The sequence below is a fragment of the Paroedura picta genome, chromosome 10 (genome assembly GCF_049243985.1).
Source record: "Paroedura picta isolate Pp20150507F chromosome 10, Ppicta_v3.0, whole genome shotgun sequence".
Classification (NCBI taxonomy): Eukaryota; Metazoa; Chordata; class Lepidosauria; order Squamata; family Gekkonidae; genus Paroedura; species Paroedura picta.
In genome coordinates, this window is record NC_135378.1 from 35,808,941 (window position 1) to 35,833,400 (window position 24,460).

At 43.7% G+C, this 24,460-nt stretch overlaps 1 long non-coding RNA gene across 1 annotated transcript in view; it reads right to left on the reverse strand.

The window, feature by feature from the left end:
* Positions 1–11,734, reverse strand: part of LOC143819945 (uncharacterized) — a 12,778-nt gene extending 1,044 nt beyond the window's left edge. The window contains exons 1-3 of the long non-coding RNA XR_013225179.1: positions 9,130–11,734; positions 7,864–8,055; positions 531–631 (exon numbers count right to left, since the gene is read on the reverse strand). This is a non-coding gene — a long non-coding RNA (uncharacterized LOC143819945). The remainder of the gene's footprint in view (positions 1–530; positions 632–7,863; positions 8,056–9,129) is intronic.
* Positions 11,735–24,460: the final 12,726 nt, after the last annotated feature.

The window sequence follows — 24,460 nt, forward strand, 5'->3', positions numbered from 1 at the left end:
TTTGGAGCCTTTGCTTGGGATTGTTGACTGATATCATTCCATTATTCACCATTTTATGCTACTCTCCGCTCTCTGCTCACTAATTTGAACATACATTTTACGGAGCCTTTTCTGTTTTGTTTTGTTTTTTTTAATTATTTAGGGGGATTGAGGCATAATATATTCTTTGTCTAAATGGAAACTCAGTTTTCTGGTGACCTGTCCTCCGAGCTCCAGCTCAGTGGCATTTTCGGCACAGCTCAGCAGCACCCCTCCTTTGTCCTCAGCCATGCATTTCAAAGGCTCACTCTGCCCCGGGGCCCTTACATCTTGCTATGCATGGGGGAGGGAGGGGTGGGGAGGCCAATAAGCACAAGGTTGCTTTAAAGTGGTGTGATGGGCACTAAATTTCCTGGCAGCCCACCACAAACTGGGAGAGGGGTGGTGTGATCAAGAAGCACTAAGGAGGGCTACAGTTGGGTGAGGGAGCCCACCCAGATGCAGATGGCGAAGGCTGTTTCCGTTTGGGGAAACTGTTGCAGATCACTCACTGTGTCCGGGCCCAAATCGAATGAAGATCGGTAAGAATGAATGCAGGAAAAATCATTCAATAAAGAATATGCCCTGGTGACAATTCTTTTGATGTAGACAGCTGTCAGAAAGATGAAAAAGTTGATTAGTAAACCTGTTTTTCTTTCACATTCTTTACAAGTTAAGTAAATACAAACGACTAAGGAAGAATGGATGTTCCACCTTTACCTTCTGCACTCATATACTTACTAGACAAAATTACCAGGTTTTCTTTGAATGACAGTCCTTCAGCTACACTTTTGATGTCACTCTGCATACTACCAAAAACTCTTCTGGGGTGGGGGGGGAGGATTTAATGAATCCTATTAGCAGATTGAGGGTTGGATAGCTGTTATTTTAGTTTTAGGGTATTCCATTTATAAGGAAATTTCAGGAAAGCCTGGAGTATTGATATGTACATTCTTTACCCATGAGAGACTCATAGGAACAGCATGCAAGTAAAGGCATGTAAATATGAATAAAGATTCTGGCAGTAAAGAGAAGATTATATTATCACAATCCCCTGAAAACATTTATTTTAAAAGTATAAGATGTAGGCTCATGGACAAAGAGTGAGAAGGATGAAAAAGGAAACTGATAGTCAGATCTTGATCTTATTGAAGTCAGTAAAAATGTTTTGTCATAGTCTTTCACGAGTTCCAACACTGTGCCTTTGAAAAGATTGATTCCTCTAGTGCATCGAAGTGATAGCCCTGATATTTGTGACTGGCAAGAGCTCTGTTAAAAAGTGGTTCATGGAGGAAACTGAAATATTTCCTTTAGAAGAATGTAGGTCAAAGGGGTGAAAAAGATGTTCTAGTTAATATGACAATTTTAACAAAGCTTTATTATATATTATTATTATATACTATATCATTATTATAAACCAAGTTCCTCTTCCATGTGAACTGCCCTGAGCCTTCGGGAAGGGTGGTATATAAATACAATAAAATAAATAAATGTAGCAAGTAGGACGTCAAAACTTTTTTTCCTTTGGAGGAAGAAACTGAACCAAAAACTTCTGATTACCGTAAAAAATGGAAGAATGAATAAATAGCTTTATCAAATAAAATGTTCTCAATATTTCTGGTGGTGACAGGTAAAGATTCCATGTTTAAGGTGTTTTTGTAATTAATTTACATAAAGATTCATATGTCCATTTGACAGGTGATTTTGTTTGCTTCATCTTGTTGCTGGCAAAAAAGCTAGGGGCTTTCCGCACTCCTTCAAAATCGCACAATGGTTGCCAATTGAAAATGCTACTGATTTGCCGTTATGCACAACGTAGTTGACAATCTGCCACACACCTGAAACCGATCTGCAAAAAGCGCTTCCTTGTAGCACTTTCAGGGAAATCCCAAAAAGTGGATTCACCCTCCGGAAAGCGCTACACTCCTGCAACCAATCTGCAACACTAGCGGGAAAGTTCTGTGTGTTACCATTGTTGTGGTTTCTACAAAGTCCCTCCCCCTGGCTCTCTCCTCTGATCTTCCGGTGAAGTGATCGCCATTTTTTTTTCTCCGAGCGAGCGGAGATCAACGCACCGGCGAGCCTCCGTTTAGCCAGTGAGGCTTCCCCGGCTGCAGTCCCTCCCCAGAGCTCTTTAAAGTCACTAAGCACAAACAACAGAGAAGCCCGTTTGCTGATGTATTTTCTCTTTATTTTTCACACTGTTTTCGGCCGAAAATCGCGCCCGTGAGGGGGGGGGATTTTTTTTTCACTCGGGGGGAGCGTAGCAACAATGAAACGGCAGCTCAAAAACACCTGCCAGCTGGAAGGGTCTCTCTGTTGCAACGAAGCAACGTATATTTGTTGCAACGGGTGTGTTGTTTTTTTTTTAAAAAAACCTTTCTTAAAGGGAAAGGGGCTGTTTGGGAGCATGCTAATGGCCGCCCATTGGCTGCTTGACGGCCAGGGGCAGGACGAGCTTGGCAATAGCGCTTCCTTTCAAGTGATTTTTGCAGAGACCGGAAGCCTGTGGGAAACGATAGAAACGCAACTGGATTCCACTACAAAGGCAGGTATGCATAACGATGAATTCCACTATTTTAAATGGCGATTTTTCGTTCAGCAAACAATTTGCTACAAGGATCCCGGTGCGGAAAGCCCCCTAAACTGGGCAGGATTGGAAGCAGTTTGAAAAGTAGTAGATTGTAATCTCCTTTTCTACCATGCCTGTCCTTCTCCTCCATCTTTTATGTCTGTCATTTAGCCTCCTTACTTCATTAACAGTGTTAATGTTGGAAGCTTAGTCCTAAAGGTCAGACCACAGGAACTTTAAAAGGTACAGTCATTCAAACACAAGGAAGAAAAACTCCAGCGTTATGTTAAGCTGTGGCATAGGTGATTCATCTCAAGTACTTTTCCTTTTCTCCCAGAGCATCTTGGGAAATGTGGTACTGAGGGTTATACTAGAGAAATGCTAAAGGGAGACTTCCAAAAATGGCCAAGAGAATGAACCGTAGTCAGCATAAAGAAGAGGTGATTTTTCTCAAATCATCAAACCAAAGGAAGTTACCCAGGACAGAATTATGGAGGAGGAAGAAGAGGAGGAGGAGGAGTGAGAGCCAGGAAAAATACAAATCCACAGGAAGCAAACAGAAATAGGTTGCAAAAGGAGACCAAACCAGTACACTGCTGGTTATGACTGGCAGTTCCTTGAGCTCTCATGGGAGGAGTCACATGGAAGAACATTGCAATTGCCATGTGCTCTGTGAACAGTTCACAGTTTCCTTGGACCAAAGAGCAGGAATAGTCATGGAAAATGCTGCCAACTGCAACTATGGGTTATATGTGAGATGCAAATGTGGCTAATCAGCCATCGTGAGCATTATTCTTTTCAGCAGTTTGTGGCTGTGGGTGCGTTGAGAGTGGGCACACATAACATTTACCCTGTGTGTCATATTTTACACTCCAACTTGTCTCCTTGGCTATTTTTCCCTCTGTGGGAGTCAAACTGCATATCTGTCCACGCAGCAGCTGTGGGGCTTGAGAACACATGAGATAATAACAGTAGGGACCAATTATTAAAATAGTTGAACCCCAGGATACTAAAAGCCAAAAGGGATATGACAAAAAATATCCTGTTAGTGACAAATTTCACATGTGCAGGCCTGATTCAGATCCAGAACCCAATGTTTTATTCCTTAAACCACCACTCAGTTTTCTTTTAATGTACTAATGACAGCATTTGGGAGGAGAGCAGTGAGCAAAGGGCTTTTACGCATGTGCACACACACACACACACCCCTGTCTGCATGATCCTGGATCAGGGCTGCACATGCCTGCCACTTACTTTATACATATGAAAAGAAATCCTTTATATGTCCTCTATGATTTCTAACTTTGGGCTGTCCTCAAAGACTGCAGCTGGTCAAGAATGTGGCACCAAAACTATGATTGGGGGTCAGCTGAGGAGAACACACACTGCCCATTTTGAAACTGCTACATTGGCTGCCAGATTGTTGGCGATGGCCTTTAAAGCCATTCACTACCTGGGGTCCAAATATCTGAAGGACTGTCTCCTCCCACATGTTCCCATGTGCCAGCTGCTCTCTTCAGGCTGCCATCTGCTCACTGTTCCCCACATAGGGTAGTCACCTGGAACTGACCAGATTCAGGACTGGTTTAAGGATCCGCAGGGCCAATAGCACCAGAACCAGTTTAAGGACTCACTGGGCCACAACTGTGGCGGGAGCAGCCAGACTGGAGGCAGAACCTCCCCCCACCGAGTAGAAAGGGGTGTCACTCTGAGGCCCATTCCGCACAAGGACCAATGTTGCCAATTGGTTCCTGATAGTGGAAACGCTATTTTTAATAGTGCAATCTCTGAGTTACGCATACCTGCCTTTGTAGTGGAATCCAGTAGCGTTTCAATCGTTTCCCACAGGTTTACGGTCTCACCAAAAATCGCTAGAAAGGAAGCATTTTTTTCTGTGCTTTGTCCCGCCCCTGTCTGTCAATCAAACAAACAGCCAATGGGCGGCTGTTATCATGCTCCTAAAAAGCCCCTTTCCTTTTAAGAACAGGTTTTTTTTTAAAAAAAAAAGAAAAACACACGTTGCAACGAATATGCCTTGATTCCTTGATTCCCCCTAACGTAGAGACCCATCTAGCTAGCAGCTGGCATGTGAGCTGGCAATTCATTGTTACCACGCTCCCCCGAGTGAAAAGAAAAATCCCCCCCCCCGCATGGGCACGATTTTCGGCCGAAAATAAAGGGAACTTGTAACGGAGCTGTGTGCTTGGTGACTTTGGGGAGCTTTAAAGCAGTTCTGTGGAGGGACTGTAGCCGGAGAAGCCTCGCTGGGTGAATGAAGGCTCGTCGGTTCGTTGCTTTCTGCTTGCTCTGAGGAAAAAAAATGGCAATCGCTTCGCCAGAAGTTCAGAGGAGAAAGCCAGGGGGAGGGACTTGGCTGGAACCGCAACAATGGGAATGCACAGGTCTTTTTAGCTACTGTTGCAGATTGTTTGCAAGAGTGTAGTGCTTTTCGGAGGGTGAATCCACGTTTCTCGATTTCCCTTTAAGCGCTACAACGAGTCGCTTTTTGCGGGACTATTTCAGGATTGTGGCAGATTGTATGTGACGTCATGCATAACTGCAAAACATTGAAGTCGTGCGGAATGGACCTGAGTGTCTTCAAAGAGGTGAAAGGGGGAAGAATAGAGGCCCTGGTCCATGGGGAGAAGGAACCATTTGGGGCCTGTAGAATATGCTACATAGACAAACTAGCCCTGACCAGAGGCTTTACTTTTTCCAACACAGCCTCCCCTCTGAAGAAGTAAGGGGAGCTCCCTCATTGAAGATCCTCAGCACCATAAACCTTATTTGTTTACAAAGGCTTTTGATGGGGTATGAACAGCAAGGATCTTTTAGGGGGGGATATAATTTTTAGAAGAAGAAGAAGAAGAAGAAGAAGAAGAGTTGGTTCTTATATGCTGGTTTTCTCTACCCGAAGGAGGCTCAAAACAGCTTACAGTTGCCTTCACTTTCCTCTCCCCACAACAGACACCCTGTGAGGTGAGTGAGGCTGAGAGAGCCCTAATATCACTGCTCGGTCAGAACAGCTTTATCAGTGCCGTGGCAAGCCCAAGGTCACCCAGCTGGCTGCATCTGGAGGAGTGAAGAATCAAACCTGGCATGCCAGATTAGAAGTCCGCACTCCTAACAACTACACCAAACTGGCTCTCTTGGTTTTTGTTTTTTATTTGAAATACTGTAAGTACTGCCATCTTACTTTTACTACATGTATTCGCAGGTTCAACATGATTGTAGACCCCTGCCTGAGGATTTCTGACACAGAAAGGTGTTCCCTGACCTATTACCAGGTCTTTTGGCAGGAACTGAACTTGGGATATTATCCATGCAATACTTGTGCTCTATCAGCAATCCACATAAAGAAAGATCCCAGTACAGAATTCAAGAGGCCCAGAATTTTAGGATAGAAAACAGAACATTCCAAAGTTCCATGTTACTTTTGGAAAGTCACAAATTCACTGAAACACATACGCCTTGTGGACGGGATAATGGCAGGACCAATGTTTCTCTATGATTACACTTTTCTTACCATCACTCCAACACACATACACACACTAAAAAATTCAGTTATGGCATATTGGGATCATAAGCTGATAAATATAGCTGTCATTCCAGGAGGTCTCCAGAACTCACCCGGAGAATGGCAAACCTAAGCCGGTGAGTATGAAAGGATCCAGCTTCAAAGCTAGTCAGTGAAGCCCTGTTTGTACCTGCAAGTCTTAAAGAGAATTCAAACCACACTCTGAAACCATAGATTCAAAGAGGTAGTATTGCCAGTCTGAAGTAGCCCAATAAAATCAGAGTCCAGTAGCACCTTTAAGATCAACAAAGATTTATTCAGGGCGTGAGCTTTTGAGTGCAAGCATTCTTCATCATTAACTTAAATTTATGTTTCAGTCTCTTTGGACTGTGCTACTAGTCTGCTATCTAAAACAACTTGTAAATAAACCTTCTGTGTCATTTGCATACAACGCTGGCCTCAGTGATCTCTTGTGTTCTTCTAGCTCACCACAAAATGTACCCTATGGCAGCAAACCCAAAGCCTTTAACTTGCTACCTTAATGACATAATGGTGGGGAAGATTTACCATTCCAAACAAAACTGGTCCCCCAAAACTGTGGTTATGCATTCCTCTCATTTTAAAGAAAGGTCTTGTAACAGCGGACAAGGGGGATCCCTATTTCAGTTGTTGGCATCATGATTTGTATGGGCCATCATGATTTGTAAGGGAATGAGGGCTGCTATAACTCTCCACAACAGGAAGTACTACTCGAAAGGGCATTCACAAGTCAAGGAAAATTACACAAGAATCTGTTGTATGGTTTCCTGCCATATGTGGTCCTATAAAGACGCCCTACATATCAGTAGCTTCAGAATTGTAGCCCCTTGAGTCAAACAAGTTCTCTAGTGTATACACACGCTGCTTAAATAGCGACCGTGGTAGAGACTAGCCCTAGCTATTCATCACTGAAATACCTGAATACATCATTCATGAGCCAAATACACACACACACATATATAAAGAAAGCTCTTTAGAAAGCTGAAATGGAAAGAGACAGGCACTGTCTGAAAGTTTAATCTGAGATTGGGTTTGACCCTTCAGGAGACTGAAACCTGATTCAGCCCCGGCACACGAAACACAAACTTTTCATTTTCTCCTCTAGTTAAGTGGTGTGTGGGTTGTGAGGTGAAGAGAATACAATCCCCCTTCACAGCAAGAGTTGGCAACACATATGTGAGCAAGAGAGAGCTCAGAAGGCAAGTCTGACCTCAGCTAACTAGTTTGGTAACCCCAGAAGTATGATGTGATACTTATCCTCTTTATCTGACAGGGCTTAATGGACTCAAAACTTGGTGATTGTTCCTTACAAAAATTCATGCACGAGAATTGCATCAAAATTGCTATTAACCAGGGTGCTTGGCCATGTATACTCATATTCAGGTTTTTCCTTAGGATAAATTCTCACATTACTCTTATTATAATATGAATTGTATCCAGCAAAACTCAAGAGGGAGAACAAAATTTGCACCGTTTCTCTCGGCAGGAAAGGTTTCTGCAGGAAAGGCATGGGCTGTATTGAAGTTAATGGGCTTAGAAGGGGCTCATTTTGTTTAGGATTGCACAGTCAGAGGCCTAGTCTTAGCAATAACGTTGTGAGTTTGCTGCTAGATTACCATAAATGAATTGGCTGCAAGAGATAACATATGGGAGTCAGGCCCTTTGACCCAAACAAAAATGTTAACATGAACCATTTTGTACAGTGCCACCCTATTACCTGTGCAGAAAAGCCATCTCAGATAGTTCCGTTTTGCATAGTTTGCTGAAGGTCAGAAGAGCGGGAGCTTTCCTGACCCCCTTGGGCAGGCCTTTCCATAAGGCTGGAGACACAATTTAGAAAGCTTCAGGATGAGCAGCTGTTGATTTGCAAGTACTCGGCAGACACCCACAGAAGCCCCGCCTGACAAACCTACCGTGGCACATAGAAGAAGAAAAAGAAGACACCACTTTTCACTACCAAAGTGGCTTACAATTGCCTTCCTCTATTTTAAATGTTTGTCTCCCCACACATGCACATACCTGCACACACATCTGTTTGAGAGAGCTCACAGCAGCCAATTAAAAACAGCAGAATCAAAAAATAACATAGTAATGATCGTAGGTTGTATCCTGCAGTAAATCTCTGCTAACCAAAGGCATTTCTTTCCATTGGAAAAAATTTTCCTTGCCTCTGCACTCCATTGTGAAATGATACCCAAAAAGCTACTACTGGGGAACCAAGAAACCCCGCAAAAAAACAGTTTTGGGGGAAAGTTGGCAGTCCACAGTAAGATGGAAGAGCTAACAAATACCATTCCCCCTTCTGTTAGTGGAAATTTACCCCAGGATGCAACCCTTAGTATATTTATTTATTTATTTATTTGTTTGTTTGTTTGTTTGTTTGTTTGTTTGTTTAGATTTCTATACCACCCATTTCTATGCAGCTCTGGGCGGTTTACACAGAACATTATAACTTACATGGAACTTATATGCTACCACACAAGAGATAAACCTTCAGTGATAAAATCTATCTGGAGAAGATGGTGATGGGTGCCTCTAGTCAATGCTTCCCAGATTCAAAAAGACTGGATTCAGGGGATCCAGTTCTATGGGCCCTCAAAGAAGATGCACTCATCCCCATTGCTTTTAATAGAAGAGGGAAAGGCATTTCCTGTTTACTGGTATTTTTGAGAAAGAGTGGAATAAAAGTAAAAGCATAAATAATAAATTTAAGGGGAACACACTCACTCCGAAGGTGTTTAAAGGGATCACAGTATCTTTAAATGCCCCTGTCAAGCCATGGGACCACCAGGAAGGGACTGCAATCCCTTTAAATGCATTTTAACTTCAGTTATTTGATGGCCTTGAAAAAATCCCAAATATTTTCAGGATATTTTGGGCTCAGCCTTTTTGGTTAGCCAAATAAATACCCCAATTTCTACACAGTTGGGGGGAGGGGGAATACAGAAAATACCAATAACGTATTTGTCACCTATTTCTTCACCTTGGATATAATGAATGCACACCCTTAGTTACAAATTGACTTTTCCCAGTCAGCTTTAATCAGCTGTTCTCCACTGCTTCACTCAGACAAATACACTCTTAACTCCCATATTACTGTCTTCAACTGTCACTCCCACTAACATTCCATCAGCTCCCACTGGTCACTCTCAGGGAGAGGCAGAACCTAACATGTCTGTCACAGGGAATTACTGAGTTTTTCTAAACCAGCACTCATATAGAGGCCATGTATACTCAGAAGGAGTACTATGTTGGGCCTAGGGTATACTTTTTAATGCAAGATGTTGCATCCTTGATGCATATACTCTTGAAACTAATAATTTCTGCTCTGTGCTTGGATGAGAGACCTTGACATTCCATGTAGGAAGAAAGGTGGGATATAAATGCAACAAACAAATGAATCTTTGATGCAGAGCCAAGCTCCCTTTCCTCACCAGTGACTAACCGCAATCATCCCTGCACATCTGGGATTCAGGGGCAGGGCTCCCTGATCAAAGTGCCTGGCCTTCAGGCAGGCTTGAGCATCTCTCCTTTCAGAAGTCATGTAGTGCTTTGCCACGTTGCAGATGGACATGTGAAAAGTCCTGAGGTTATTCTGTGGTGTGCGGGCATTTTCCTTTAATGTAAGGTTCAATTGGTTTATACTGTGTGTTAATGAAGCAAAAACAAAAAGATCTCCCTGCCATGGTTTGTGTGAAGGAATTTCACTAATGTTATTCATTTCCTGTGTGTATTAGACTGCTTGCCTCCCTACATTAAATACTTTTGATCCTAATTTTGGTCTAAATGGCAATAAAGTGCATATATAAACTGAAAGGATGCTGGTGGAAAAACAAAATACAAGCTGGGGCAAAGGAAAGAGATTGCGTGCTGCACAGGGGATATAATTTGATTACTGAAGTAATGGATGGGGAAACTATAGCGAAAGGCCACAGATGGTTCATATACAAAAAGAGGCAGCTGTCTGAAATGCCACCGTGGCAAGAGGCTGCTGCAGACCAGTAAAGGCCATTAAAGATTCCAGTGCTGTAAATAAACTTGTGGAAGGGGGTGTGGAATAAACTATTCAAAGGCACTGTTGGGTAGTGACTGCAGGCAGATGTTCTGCTTGGTGATAGGAGTGGGAAAGGGAGGCTGGACAGCACAGTTGAACTACAACAAGGTGGTATCAGAGCAATGGCCTGAATGGCCCACTGTGAGCCAATGTCATCATCAGACTGTACATGAATAAACGGCAATGAACATTGCTGGCCACTGCCACCATATGCTCTTAGACCATTCCGGTCTTCTGTACCAGCCTAATAGCATCACAAATCTCTAGACGGGCTCTTTCACTTTTGGGAGATGATAAGCTTTGGTAGCTGATTGGTGAGCTCACAACCTGTTTACCCAATAGACGAGGCCAAGAGAATGTGACATCAGCAGGATAAAAGTCCCTAGATCTCAGCCTCCAAAGCAGCAATTTTCTCCCAGGTAAGTGATCTTTATCAACTGGTGTTACTGGAGTTTGGGCGTTAGATCTATGTGTTCAAAGGAATCCAGGAACTGCAAGTTCAATCAGCTCTTTATTGTAACCCCAGCATGATGGTACAAGAGTCAAAATGGAACTGAAAAAACTCACAACCAATCCCCAACTTATATACACAAGCACACAATAGATCTTCCCACCAATGCACGCTATTGGTCAGTTTCACTTTAAAATGACTGGATCCGGCAGATGGGATCCCACCATGAATCGGTCAATTACTTTGCAGGCTTATGATCGTGCTTCGGACCTCAAGCTTGGTTTTTTGGCAGGTCTACAGATGCAACATTGGCAACCCGAATCTATGTAATATTATTATCAAATGTCCCTCAAGTAAAAACTTAGATTCTCTTAAAGGTATAATAATGGATGACAGACAGATCCTTGTGTCTGATAGTCATCAGCCAACTCCTTAAGGTTGAGTTTGAGTCTTATTTGCTATGTGTCATTTTTAAAGGCCTGTAGGGGAAATCTAAGATTTGGACCCGTAACCTCAGGGTAGAGCAAGCAGTATAAAGCATCTTACCTAACTTGCTGTTGTAAACTATTGTAAATAGGGAGAAGGAGCTACCTAAAACTCACTCCCCCATTCACCCTCAAAAGTTCTGAAAAGCCTCAGAATACATAGATCATCCATTGGTGGGGATCTGGTACTCCTTGAAGACTCCCTGATCTAAATAAGTGGGAAAGAACATAAGTTCCTTTCTGGAACAGAACAGTGATCCATATAGTGTGGCATCCTTTTCCCTTATATCCCCCCAAGAGCACTGTTCCTCAGAACAACATCTGCTCAAGGTCCCCAGCCTCAAAGAGGTTGGCCTCAACCAAGCCCAGAGCCTTTTCAGTCCTGACTCCAGCCTGGTGGAATGAGCTCCCAGAAGAGATCAGGGCCCTGAAAGACCTAAACCAATTCATGACAAAGTATTCCTTTTATCCCTCCCACAACTTCAAGATCTAGTTTTGCAGAACTTCTCTCTGCCCACTGTCTCTACCCTATACAAGATTTTAACTACTTCCGTACCCTGACTCTTACAGCACTGCATCTACAAAACAGTAAAATAAATGTAAAATAATACCTTTCTAACACACAGTGTGGATGTGAATGACAACAGACTTGCTTGATCCATTTGCTTTCAGATGTGAGATGAATTGGCAAACCAGGTGGCAACTTCCAAGTCCTTTCTGATGAGTTTGGATTGTACTGGATCATTATGTAGCTCCACTTCAAAACTCTGAAGGCAATTACAGGATTGGAGTACTTAAAGATGCCGCATATACTTCCTGTTTAGAAGGCAGAGACTTTGCAGGACTCCTTGAGGGGAAAGAGAGGACTCTAGGACAGGCTTCATGAAAATAAAAGGTAATGCAAGGAAATTATATAGCTCTGCTTCTTCAAAGCACTATGTAAGCTTTAAATAATTTAGGATGCCAGCAAAATGGTTCATTGCAAATTAATTATCCATTAAATTCCCATCTTTATTTCTCTTTCCAAGTTATTTGGGAATCACTCCCATTTTGTAAATGTAGTCTCTGCATTATATTGATGCCTTTATTTGCCAAACAGATTATCTAACTGATTTTTCAGCCTCCACCATCCCTGTAACTAATATTTCTGACACTTTAAAGCTGGTTACTCGTGGCTTACACATGTTTCTGACCTCAGCCCCCCATTAATTGGCTAAAACCTTTGTAAAACAAATGATAAATATGCAAGTCAGAAATGCAAATGTATGGATATTTGTCGTGATTATTTAGAGCTCTCAAACAGACCAATGGTCAGGCTTTGATCCTTTGCCCAACTTGAGGTTGAAGCAACCTACATGGAACTTTGCTGTGAACCAAACAGGACAGGGCAAGCTGTCCTGTTTGGGCTTGTAAGGGTCAAAGGAACACTACTTTTTTAGGGGTGCATGGCTGTGTCTATTGACGAGTCATAGAACCATTGAGTTGGAAGGGGCCAAATAGATCATCCAGTCCAACTCCTTGCTCAATGCAGGATCAGAATTTACTTTTTCATTTTAAGTCCCTGCTTCTTACCAAGACTCCAGGTGGATTGCACTTTTTAAAAAATGGCAATCAGAGCAGTAAATTTAGAACAATGCTTAGAAAGTATCAAAATTCTTTTCAGGGTCTGATGGAAAATGGGCTCCTTAGCTGAGAGAGCTTCCCTCCTGTATACTGAGAGATCAAGAGCTCTTTGTTTCCCTTCTGGAAAACAGCAAACCAAGTCATGTTTAAAAACCAGGTGCTCAATTATAGCACAACATTTCTTGGCCAATATCACACAATCAAAGCATAGCAACAACCAGAGTCATATTTATTTTCGTACTAATATTAGGGATGCCAGCTCCAGGTTGGGAAATACTTTGAGACTTTGGGGGTGGAGCTGGAGTGGGTGGGATTTAGACAAGAAAAGACCTCAATGGAGCATAATGCTATGGAGCCCCCTCCAAAGCAGCCATTTTCTCCAGGAGAAGTGATCCCTGTCCCCTGGAAATGAACTGTAAAACCAGGGGATATCTGGGTTCCACCTGGGGACTGACATCCCTAACTAATACACTTCTGTCATGCAGAATTACAAGAAACTGTGAAGAAAGACTATGATTAGGCAATAAGGAAGCAATAATTTGAAAATGTAGTCACTAAAATACAAAGTCCTTAAGGCTGATCAATAAATCTGGCTCCTAAATGTCAGGAACTGGCTCCCTATGATCCAAAGAAAATTACCTAGGTGATGTTCTGGCTTTTGAACTCGATTGCAGAATTTGTTTCAACCCACTGAGTTTTGCCCCAGAACCAGAGTATCACCCCCCCACCCCGATGACCCCAGTGTACTAACGTCACTCCTGGATGACATCAGCACATAACAATGATCTTCTGGGTTTGGGTGAGTTGGGGGGGGGGGAGTTGGGTGAGGTGTTTCCAGAAGGCAAGGAACCCCTGCCTGGACCAGTAGACATGGCAACCCTATGCAAGAGTCTTCCTAACTTTATCCAGTGAATTCACTGTGTGTGAAAGTGCAGTTTCAACCTTCCCTGCATGCTGGAAGCTTTCAGGGAGCAGTTCCTGCTTGAGCAGTGAGAATCTAGGAATCTTGTCCAATCAGATCATGAAATGCAGAGATCTTTTCTCTTGCTAAGAAGTAGGTGATGTGTGTTCTGAGACACCATTGGCATGTAAGCAGTCTTTTGCCCATACATAATCATAGAGATCACAGCCATTTTATCCACAATTCTGCACATGGTGCATACTCAAAAGTAACACTGATGGATTTTGTCTGGAGTCATTATTTATTTATATGACCATCAATGTCCTGCTATTTTCCACGAGGGGCCAGAGCAGCTGACAATATGGTTTTCCTTCCTCTGATTTATCCCCAGAATCCTGTGAGGCAGTGAGAGGTAAATCAGCCTTGGGGAGACACAGTGATTTTCCTTGCCAAGAATGCTGGTATCATCCCATGGAACAGGTATAGGGTTGGCAACTCTGAATAGGAAAATTCCTGAAGTTTTGGGGGTAGAGCCTGGTGGGAGCAGGATTTGGGAAGGGAAGGGAATTCAGTAAGGTACAATCCCATATGGTCTACCTTCCAAGCAGTCATTTCCTCCTGAAGATCTCTGCCAACTGGAGATCAGTTGTAATTCTAGATCTCCAGGCACCAATTGGAGGTTAGCAACCTTAGGCAGGTATCAATCTCTTTCTCTTTCCTCTCACCCTATCTGGGAAGGCTGGAGGAATTCCACAACTACCAGACAAGTAAGTTCGACTGAGAGAGGAGGGCTGGCCAAAATAATCCAGTAAGCTTCTGTGGCCAAGTGGGAATTTAAACCTTGGTTTCCCAGATCCTAGACTTGTGAACCTCTACATGGCACTGCTGGAATGTCACAAGACAAAAAAGTATATATTCCACAAATCTAAAGCCACGTTAACCCATCTTTGAAGCCCCAACAACTAATACACAGATATATCTGGGAACATGCTCTCTTTTCCCTTGCGGCGCCCACCAAGGCCACCCTGAAATGGTGAGATTCACAGATATGGCAATGCATACCTACCTTTGGGGCTTCTGGTTGTCACATAATAGAGCGGAATGTGAGCCATGCTTTCCAGTCTTGGTTTCCCACACCTTAACCACACCTTTAAAAAGAGATGAGTTACAGCCAGGGTGATTAAGACAGATCTAAGAGAGCCTCATTTGGGTATGGGATTTGTCCCTAGTTGGTTAATCTAGAAGTGTTTTTCTTCCAAAGAACAAACAATCAAATGTGTTGCTATTAATCATTTATTTACAGTCAACTAACTACCCAACATTTGAATGAACTCAATCTTTCCCATGTGCAGTCAATTATATCTAGGATCAAAGCTGTTTGTTCTTTTTGATGTATTATATTTGAAAGGGTTTTTAAAAAGTGCTTGGCTCTTTTTTCATCAATAGAGAGTAAAATTAGCAGCATGTGGCATGCAACCAGGCATGTTAACTGAAGTTTCCATTAGGGTTCCCTATTGGTCTTTCACACGGACAGTGAGACCAAAGAGCCAAATTTGCTGCAGATGTATTTTCATAAAGTACCCTTGGCCCTTCGCTGAATACTGATCAGGACACAATGACAGGCACATGCTCTGATGTTGCTATTTGAAACTGAGGTTGTAGGGCTGTATAAGGAACCTAGAAATTAGTGAAATACTGATATTTCATTGGTGGAAATCAGGGATTAATCCTACATGAAAATATTAGAGCAGGGGTCTAAGGGCTGCCAGTCCTCTGGTGGGACCTGGGGGTCCCCCAAAATGACAGCACATCTCTAGACTAAAGAGATAATTCCCCCTGGAGAAAATGGCTGCCTTGGATGGTGGACTCCATAGCATTATATTCCATTGAGGGCCCTCCCTGCCCAAAATACTGCCCACTTATGGTTCTATCCCCAAAGTCTCCAAGTATTTCCCAACACAATGGGTCCCTAACCTTGTTGAGCCATTGGGTCTTTTGGGCATGTTGAGAATGGGTAATGCATTCCAAACCAAAATGTCAACCATAATGGTTGACAACAATCACAGAATGTTGTAAAGTCCCACAAAATGTTAAAATGCTCAAAGCCAGGTATCCTTCAGTGATGGAACCAGTTGTTTGCAAAGAGAGGCTCTGCCCACCCAAAAGCAATACTTTCTTGCTCTTCTGAAACACTTCCTGCTTCAATCAGGTAGAAGAAAGATAGAGCTGGATCTTTGCTTAGGGGAAGAGATACTTCAGGGGAGATAAAGGCAGATGTCAAGGAACACACCAGTGGGTACCATGACATCTTTGGGCATCAAATTAGGGACCACTGTAATGGAACCTCACCTCCAGAAGTTGGCATGAGACAAGTAGCCACTTGCCAGAACATCCAAGAAAATGACTGGACCCATGGCAATGTGGGAGGGGAGTTGGTGGTGCTCACTACCTGTTTTCAAAAATTCCAAAATATCCACAGGCAAGGCAAGTATGGCAATCCTTGGTCTTCAGTAAGCCTTTTGGATACACCAGTGTGCTAACGCCACAACATCATACAGCAGTAATGTATTACGGATTAAATGTTTCTCTTGTGGATTAATTTTCAAGTTTCTCCCCCCCCCATCTCTAGTTAAACAGAATAGTTAAAAAATAGTATTATCTCGTCTATCATAACCTTAGCCTGGAAGTACGAGTGACGCTCGGGGATCTTTGACTCGTGAAAATGGATTGTCGAATATGCTTTGTGCAGCTTCCAAGAATGAAGTGGAATAATGGAGCTTCTCCAGAAAGTACAATAGCAAGAGTAAATGAAAGCTACGGGATAAACAATGGAAACTAAATAATAGTCCACACATTTTCATAATTCTGTCAACAGAATCTGCATTTCCTTGGCACTGACTTGATGAAAGGCTTGAAATGTGGGAGGGGGCTTAAGAAAGTGCAGCATTAATGATCGGTGCATGTAGGAAGGCAATGGCTTACATAGTAATGCATCTACTTTGAACCCATGTGGAAGGAAATCTACTTGCTAATTGTAGGGTTACCATGGTAAAACACAGTGCTCCTTTAATAGTAGAGTGAACTGCATATAATTAGACCATGGCAGTTTGGCTTTGTGCTGGAATAGGTTACACACACTTGTTACTAAAATTGTTTCAAGATTTTAACCTAAGAGAGAATAGTTAAAAAGAACAATGCCTTGCTAATTATGTTCCTGTCTAGGGACTGCCTAAACTTTGGAAGAGTACCTGAAAGGTGTCTGCTCAAAAACGACAAGGAGGAAAACATAAGGACAGTTTAAGAATGATCTCCCCCGCCCCACAAATGCCTTTCGATAGATTGTCATCTTAAGGAGTTTAAATCTGGTGAACCTCCAAAAAAAGCTCCTGCATTCATGTTTAGTCATTATAATCCTTATCAGTGAGACAGAACACAGTTAAGTGGAAGAATCTGGATTTAAGTCAGGATCTTCTCACTGTCTCAATTTACATCACAAAATGGGGGGAAATGATAGGAGGAAATAATGGTGTTTAAAAAAAAAAGATAAAATATATTTATATGTGCCTGGGAAGGAACAAACACACAAGCTCCCCAGAGGCTGCTTAGAAGGTGGACTGGGTGGCATTGTACCCCATTGAAATCCCTCCCCTCCCCAAACCCCACCCTCTGCAGGATCTATCCCCAAAGTCTCCAGGTTTTTCCCAACCCACAGCTGGCAACCCTACTCCCTCACAGGTTTGCAAAGGAGCTTGTAGCAACACTCAGTCAGGCCTAGCTAAGGAAAGCACGAGTGCTTAACAGTCCTCTCGATCCTCCGATGATTGCAGCTGTCACTGCAGCCATGGAAAACCCTCTCATTTGAATGAGGGTAGCCAATAACAAGACTTTCCTCACGGTGGCCCCAGTCACTTTCAGAATAGTTCAGTGCAGGCCATGGGAACTGGTGTCAGGCACCATGTGGATCACAGAGACCATGTTAGGTTTACTCTGAGGGGCACTGGCTCTACAGAGCAGTCGATGCTTTCCCAACATCTGCTGCCTGAAATTCATGTTAACTAAAGAGGACGAGGATTGAACCCAGGCCTTTCTGCAGGCAAGATGGCTTTCTGCAGGCCCTCCCCGTAACCCTGTCGCATGAATATAGGTTTTTACGAATCATGATTTCTTGCCATTTGACCACTCGGCTGCTCAGATTTCATCAAATTTCAAAATCATGTTTCATCAAGCTCCCTTCTCAAGACATTCTTTCCCTTTCACGAGGATGACAAGAGACACTGTTCTACAGAGGAAGAAATCAGTCATGAAAATCAGTCTATACTCAGCCTGCCCTGCTCTGTGAATCCTCATTTCTGTTAAAATGAGGGGAAAGTGAAGCTTAGTTAGATGCCACTTATCTGGTCTCTATTGCATATGAGGATTTTTCTCTAATGATCCATCTTTTTTACTTTTGAAGATAATGATCTTTGCAATGAGAAGGACATGCCAATGAAACAAGAAGAAGGCTCATGTGAGTAAAAAAGGTTCAGGGGTGGGGGCGAGGGGGAGAGAAGAATAATTTTTCAGAAGCTAAGATTAAATGTTGCTGGACATCAAAGCAGGAAAAAATCTCACAGGTATTTTCCAATGAATATTTGATCATATTGTGTAATTTCCCCGTGTGCTTTAATATCTATTGCTATTCCATTCCCTAGAATTAGACCATGATGGATTTGTGATTGAAACAGACCTCTTCTGAAAAGAAAATAAGAAAGGAAATCACAGGGCTGGTGTCAAATAATTCCTACAGGCTATTCTAGATGTCTGTCAAATTTACGCAGCCTCGAGGACTTAGAATAGCAGCCTGGTATAATCTATGCAGTTTACCTGCTGTGGTAGTGAAATGGCCTCAAGTAATTCACCGAGGAAGGTAAAGCATCTCTGCCAGACTTCCTGGATATGGTAGCCAGGAGCAACGCAGGCCCCTGAGACACATGAACCATCCTTAGGAGCCAGCCAGAGAAAGCCTGGGTTTCCACACTCTTCCTTTGCCTGTTGCCAGGGGTCAGAAACAGAAAAAGGGCTGGGTTTTTTTTGTACCCTGCTTTTTAACTACCAAAAAAAGTCTCAGAGCACCTTAGAATCTCCTCCCCTTCCCTTCCTCACAACAGACTCCTTGTGAGGTAGGTGGAGCTGAGAGAGCTCTGAGAGAACTGTGACTGGTCCAGGGTCATCCAGCTGGCTGCACAGGGAGGAGTTGGGAATGAAACCTGGTTCTCCAGATTAGAGGTTGCCACTCTTAACCGCTGCACCAAGCCGACACCGCTGCACCAAGAGGTGCTGAGTCATAAGCCCGTCTGCCTGGAGTCCGCAGCTAGGAGTCTCCTCAGGCTCACTTGCGTGTGAGAACGGCTATTCTCAATGCCTGGAAAAAGAAAAACATTCCATACATTCTCATGGGCATATTCCTCTTTCCTACAGCTTCACTGATGCGAAGGCTGGCTTGGCACAGAAAACTCTTCCCAGAGCTGATCCCTAGTTGACACGAAAGCCATATCCCTGACTGAGGTACTAATAGGACCTGGGGATCCTCTGGAATGGCAGCTCATCTCCTGACTGCAGAGACCAGTTCCCCTGAAGAAAATGGATGTTTGGGAGGGTGAACTCTAGGGCAGGTATAGTTAACTTGTGGTCCTCCAGATGTAAATGGACTACAATTCCCATGAGCCCCTGCCAGCATTTCAGGTAGGTTGACTACCCCTGCTCTAGGGCATTGCACCTTACTGAAGTCCCTCTCCTCCCTAGGCTCCATTTCCAAATCTCCAGGGTTTCCCCAGTCTACAGAACAATTCTACAGAACTGCATCTATCTACAACTCTATAAATAAATAGATAATCTTTATTTTTCTATCCCGCCCTTACCGTGAGGCTCAAGGTGCGTATCATCAGTGCATAAAATACAATATGTTTATAATTACATTTTACAATTCAAAGTCCGATCAATTCGCCAACTAATTGAATATTAAATGTTAAGGAGGGTATTCTTATTTAGCAGTGTATTTTACCTTGTTGTTCTAATAGCTTCTTTCCAAGGGATGTTTTCAAGGGAGAGATGTTATAGCAGCCTTTCTCAACCAGGGTTTTGGGAAAGCCTAGGGTACCATACCCAAGAAGGGGGAGGAGGAAAATCTATATACATAGCAAACTTTCCACATGAAATTCTGTTTGTGCCAAACAGGAAGGTGTTTCTCTTCTACATTCTTACACAGTTGAAAGCTGAGGAAAACATCTAGCCCCCAAAGGCAGCTTAGAAGCCTGTTTCTTTGTCACCGTTAAAACACAAGAGTCCAGAAAGGAGCAGTCAGAGCATAACCTCTGCCTGAGGGCCCCTGAGAGCTCTTGGCAGCCTTGGCAGCCCTGATCCTAAGAGATTATTCTGAAAGATGGGAAATTTTATGAGAGCAGGAATTACAATACAGTAGAATAGCCATGCAAATATGACCAAAACGATATGTTCGTGTGCATTTATTTAACAAATGCACTATTTATGGATGATTCAAAATGCCTATGAAAAGGGGGAAAGGAGAACCTCAGGGCAGTCCTGTGCCCACTGATTCCATCCAAGCTCTTTTCCTCAAAGGTCTTGCACAACCCTTCTAGAAATAACCTCAGATATTTGAATTATTGTATTTTCAGAAGTGGAGCAAAAAAGGTAGATATTTTTTAGGTATTTTAAGTACATCTGTCCAACAGCATTGCTAGGGTGTGGCAACCAGGGCACCTGTCTTGGGTGCTACTTGACGGGGGGCCACCATTATTCATGAGCCTCCCCCCTGACAACTCACCTGCCCGCTGCAGCTCTCCACCCACTGGGATGCTGGAAAAAGCCCTGCTGGCCAAGAGTTTGCTTCTCCTCTTGGCTGGGGAGGAAGGCATGGTGGTGATGTATGGCAGATGTGCCCTGGGAATCAGATGGGGTTCATCTCCTGGGTTGGAGAGGTGGTGTCAGGCAAACTTGGTGGAGGTAGCGGAGTCCTGGGGGGGAGGGACTGCTAGGCATGGAATGGTGTATGTGAGGTTCGGCTTAGGTGCATCAGCCGGGCAGGAAGGCAGCAGCATGGGGCTTGCAGGGACCTGGAGAAAGGAAGTGTAGCGGCCAGGCACATAGCCAGTTGCAGAGTCCACCTGGGCATGTCCCCACCAAGCCCTGCCTGCTCCCCCCCCCCCATGACACCAGGCCTCCTCTCACCTGCCCCCCGGCAACACCAAGCCTCATCCACCCATCAGCCCCAGGAGCCAAATACTCTAGGCATGCCACTGCACCTGTCACAGACCGACAGATGAAGGAGATCAGTTCCCCTGGAGGAGATGCATGAGGGTGGGCTCCATAGCATTGTACTCTACGGAGGTCCCTCCCGCTCCAGTCCCACCCACTTCCGGCTCTACCCCTAAAATCTCCACCCTGCTTTTAGTGCTCAGATGCGACACACAGATTGATTACCTTATACACAAACTTTTCCTGAGCTCTGGCAAATTCAGCCCTCTGCCTCTTATTTTCTATTTTCCAGGATCCTATTTAAACATGATCCCCGAAAACAAGAAGAATTTGGCATTGCCTTTCAGTGCTTTTTATGTAAATAGTGCTGCTGGGCATGTAACATTCAAACAATTAAGCCAAGTGCTTGTTCCCTGCCTGCACTTGATTGATTTGTTACCGTTTGCCCCACTTTGTGAGCATGAAACATTAACATACCACAGGACTAGACCTTAGACTGGTACCGCTCTGGATTGCAGTACCGCATATGAAGAGGCACGACACAAATAGCCTGCATGGTGTAGTCAATCGGATGTTGGACTACAATATTGAAAGTTCAGGCTCAAACCGCCAGGATGAAGCATGCTGAGAGACCTCCGGCCAGTCTCTCTCTTTGATTTACCAGATAGCTGTTGTGAGGATAATGTGGAGAAAGGGAGCGTGATGTATCCTGAGCCCCTTGGAGGAAAGACAGGAGAACAACGTATTACGTAGTGGTTGGATTAAAGTAAGGATGCTATAGCTTCAACCTGGGGCACAAAAACATGTGGAACCCAGCCAATATAAGAAGCCATGCATCTGCAATTTCATACAGGTTTCTTGTCCTCCAACATCTCATTAAAATTGGATTCTGGGATGCTAGATCAGGAGCTATTGTTGATTTTATGGCACAGTAGGTAGGAACTAAGCCATATTATGCCATTTACAGGAATGGTCCTATTGATTCTGAGGTCCAGCACAAAAGTCCAGGATTGGGCCCCAGAATCACTGCCACCCCATTGCTAGCCCCCTTGTCATGGCCAAGCAAATGTTGGCCTTCAACCCATGCAAGGTGGGCAGGAGCCGCTGCTGCTATCAGAAGCCAGCTATCCAAACCAGACATGGCATGTGCAAGAAGGGGCAGGAGCCTGCTCTTCACCTCCTTCTGTGGGAATGAGTTGTTGGGGTCCCCCATACGCAGACCCTAGGGCAGCTTCCCTTGTGGCTACAGGCCAAGACTATCCTGGCCTTGACTATGTTACAAGCAGCCGTCTTATTGGTTCCATTGAGTTGGTGCATGAAACTTTCTTTTTGTCAGCAACTAGCTGCCTCTTTTGTTACTACTTGCTAGCTTCTCCTCCCTCCCTAGTGTCAGGATGCTGTTCCGTATATCATCTGTAGCTCTTCCTTCTCCAACCACCCTTCTTTAATAGCCAATATTTTGTTTTGCTACACTCCATTTGCTCCACGGTTACATCCCTCGTAGGTTCAGCCTGAAGACTGTGCATTTTGTCACTGTAAATGTCAGAAGTCTTCTTTAGAAAGAAAGCATTATGGGCTCTTGAGTGTAACGTGCATGCACTGCATTTCTGTGGCATTTATGCCAGGGTAAAATTCATTTTCTACAAGCCACACGCACAAAGGCTTAAATCAATGCCCCAACTATATATATATAAAGACAAGGCTAGTGCATAGCTGTCTTGAAACAAAGATGTGCTACAATGTTCAGCATCACCTCGCCAGTCTGATATATAATGCCTACATTTGCTGGGAAGCTTTGAAATTATTTCCATGATCAACTGGCAAGGGGGATGCATATCTTTAAAACTTCAGTGTCTACACCCCATTAAAATAGCCATCTCCATCAGCTAATGAAAAAGAGACATGGCTCTCTAAAACTTTAAGCCGTCGTGTTCACACGCCATGTAATAAAAAAAAAAATCCAGATGTGTTCCAGTCTCAGTAGCTTCATTTCCAAGGAGACTCAGTACTCCTCAGACTGCTCTTTCCAAACCAAGCCAAGTGTATAAATTATTCCAAAATCCAAACCCTTCAGTTTAATATCAGACTCATGGGCAGATAATTTCACCCATGCTCTGAAAAAGAAGGAAATTGGAATCTTACTTCCATGCAGGTACCATTTCTCTTACTTTTAAAGTTTTTTTATATAAATGAATTGAAAGGTGTAAGAATAGTGTGTTGCGATTGAATCGTCAGAGAGCACGAAATATCAGCTAGTACAAAGTCTATACAGATGGCTCCCCAAGTACGAAAGATAGTGGTCAGTTTCCCTTGAGTTTTGAAATAGGACTGTAAGTAGTTTGAGACTTATTGGAAGGAGCCAACAAAGGCAAAGGATTTTTGACATTTTAATGGAAAATTAGAGTTCTGTACCATACAGCAAATCACTTATTGAAGCTCTTTTTTGGTCAAGTGAATGGTAGCCAGATTCTCCCAGCTTAATCTAGGACTGCTTGCAGATTTTCAGGTACCTTTGTCGTAGATTTAAAAATGTTAAATCAGCATTTGCAAGCTTCCAACAGCACACTCATGAGCAAATATGGTGGTCGCTCACTCCTCTCCCCAACGGTTCTGCCTAAGCCACAAACTTCACTTTTCAAAGGCGGTGGAAAAACTGGCCTATCTTTCCTGTTAGAAATGCCAGCTTCCAGGTGGGATGTGGGGATTGCCCAGAATGACAGCTTCTCTCCAAACTACAGAGATCAGTCCTCCTGGAGAAAGTAGATGCTCTAGAGCAGGGGTAGTCAAACTGCGGCCCTCCAGATATCCATGGACTACAATTCCCATGAGCCCCTGCCAGCAAATGCTGGAGGGCTGGAGTTTGACTACCCCTGATCTAGAGGGTGGGCTGTATGGTATTGAACCCTATCCTCCTCAGGCTCTGTCCCCAAATTTCCAGGAGTTTCTCAACTTGGCCATCCTGCCCCCTCATCCCCCACCAGTGGCCAGGCTGGATCTCACTACCCTATTTCTTGTACATTACTCTTCTCCGTTATGACTTCACACAGAAGTTGGGACAACCTTCCAGGCTGAATTGGAAGGCCAAGAAAACTACAATTTCCAGCATCAACCATGAAGTTCTGAGCATGTGTTACCATTTTGAACAGTGGCTTGTTAGGGACACCAAGTCCTGCCTGGCAAACTCCTGGAGATTTGAGGGTGGAGCCTGGGAATGAATGATAAGGTTTGGAAAGGGGAGGGACCTCGGCAGGGTATAATGCAATGGAGTCCACCCTCTGAAGTTACCATTCAGGCCCTCTACCATCTTTGTCTTTATTTTATTTATTATTTATTTTATTTATTTAGATTTATATACCGCCCTCCCCGAAGGCTCAGGGCTTGACTCAACATTGCTGTCCTCCTTCTGGGCACTGCGGCCTCCACTTTGCTACAGGTTCACCCCGGAGAGGTCTGTCTTTGCCTGCCACTTCTTGCTCTGCCTGCTGTCACTTTGCTATGGGCTTGCCAAAATAGGGCTTGACCCCATGTGCTTCTCCTTGCTGCCCTGCT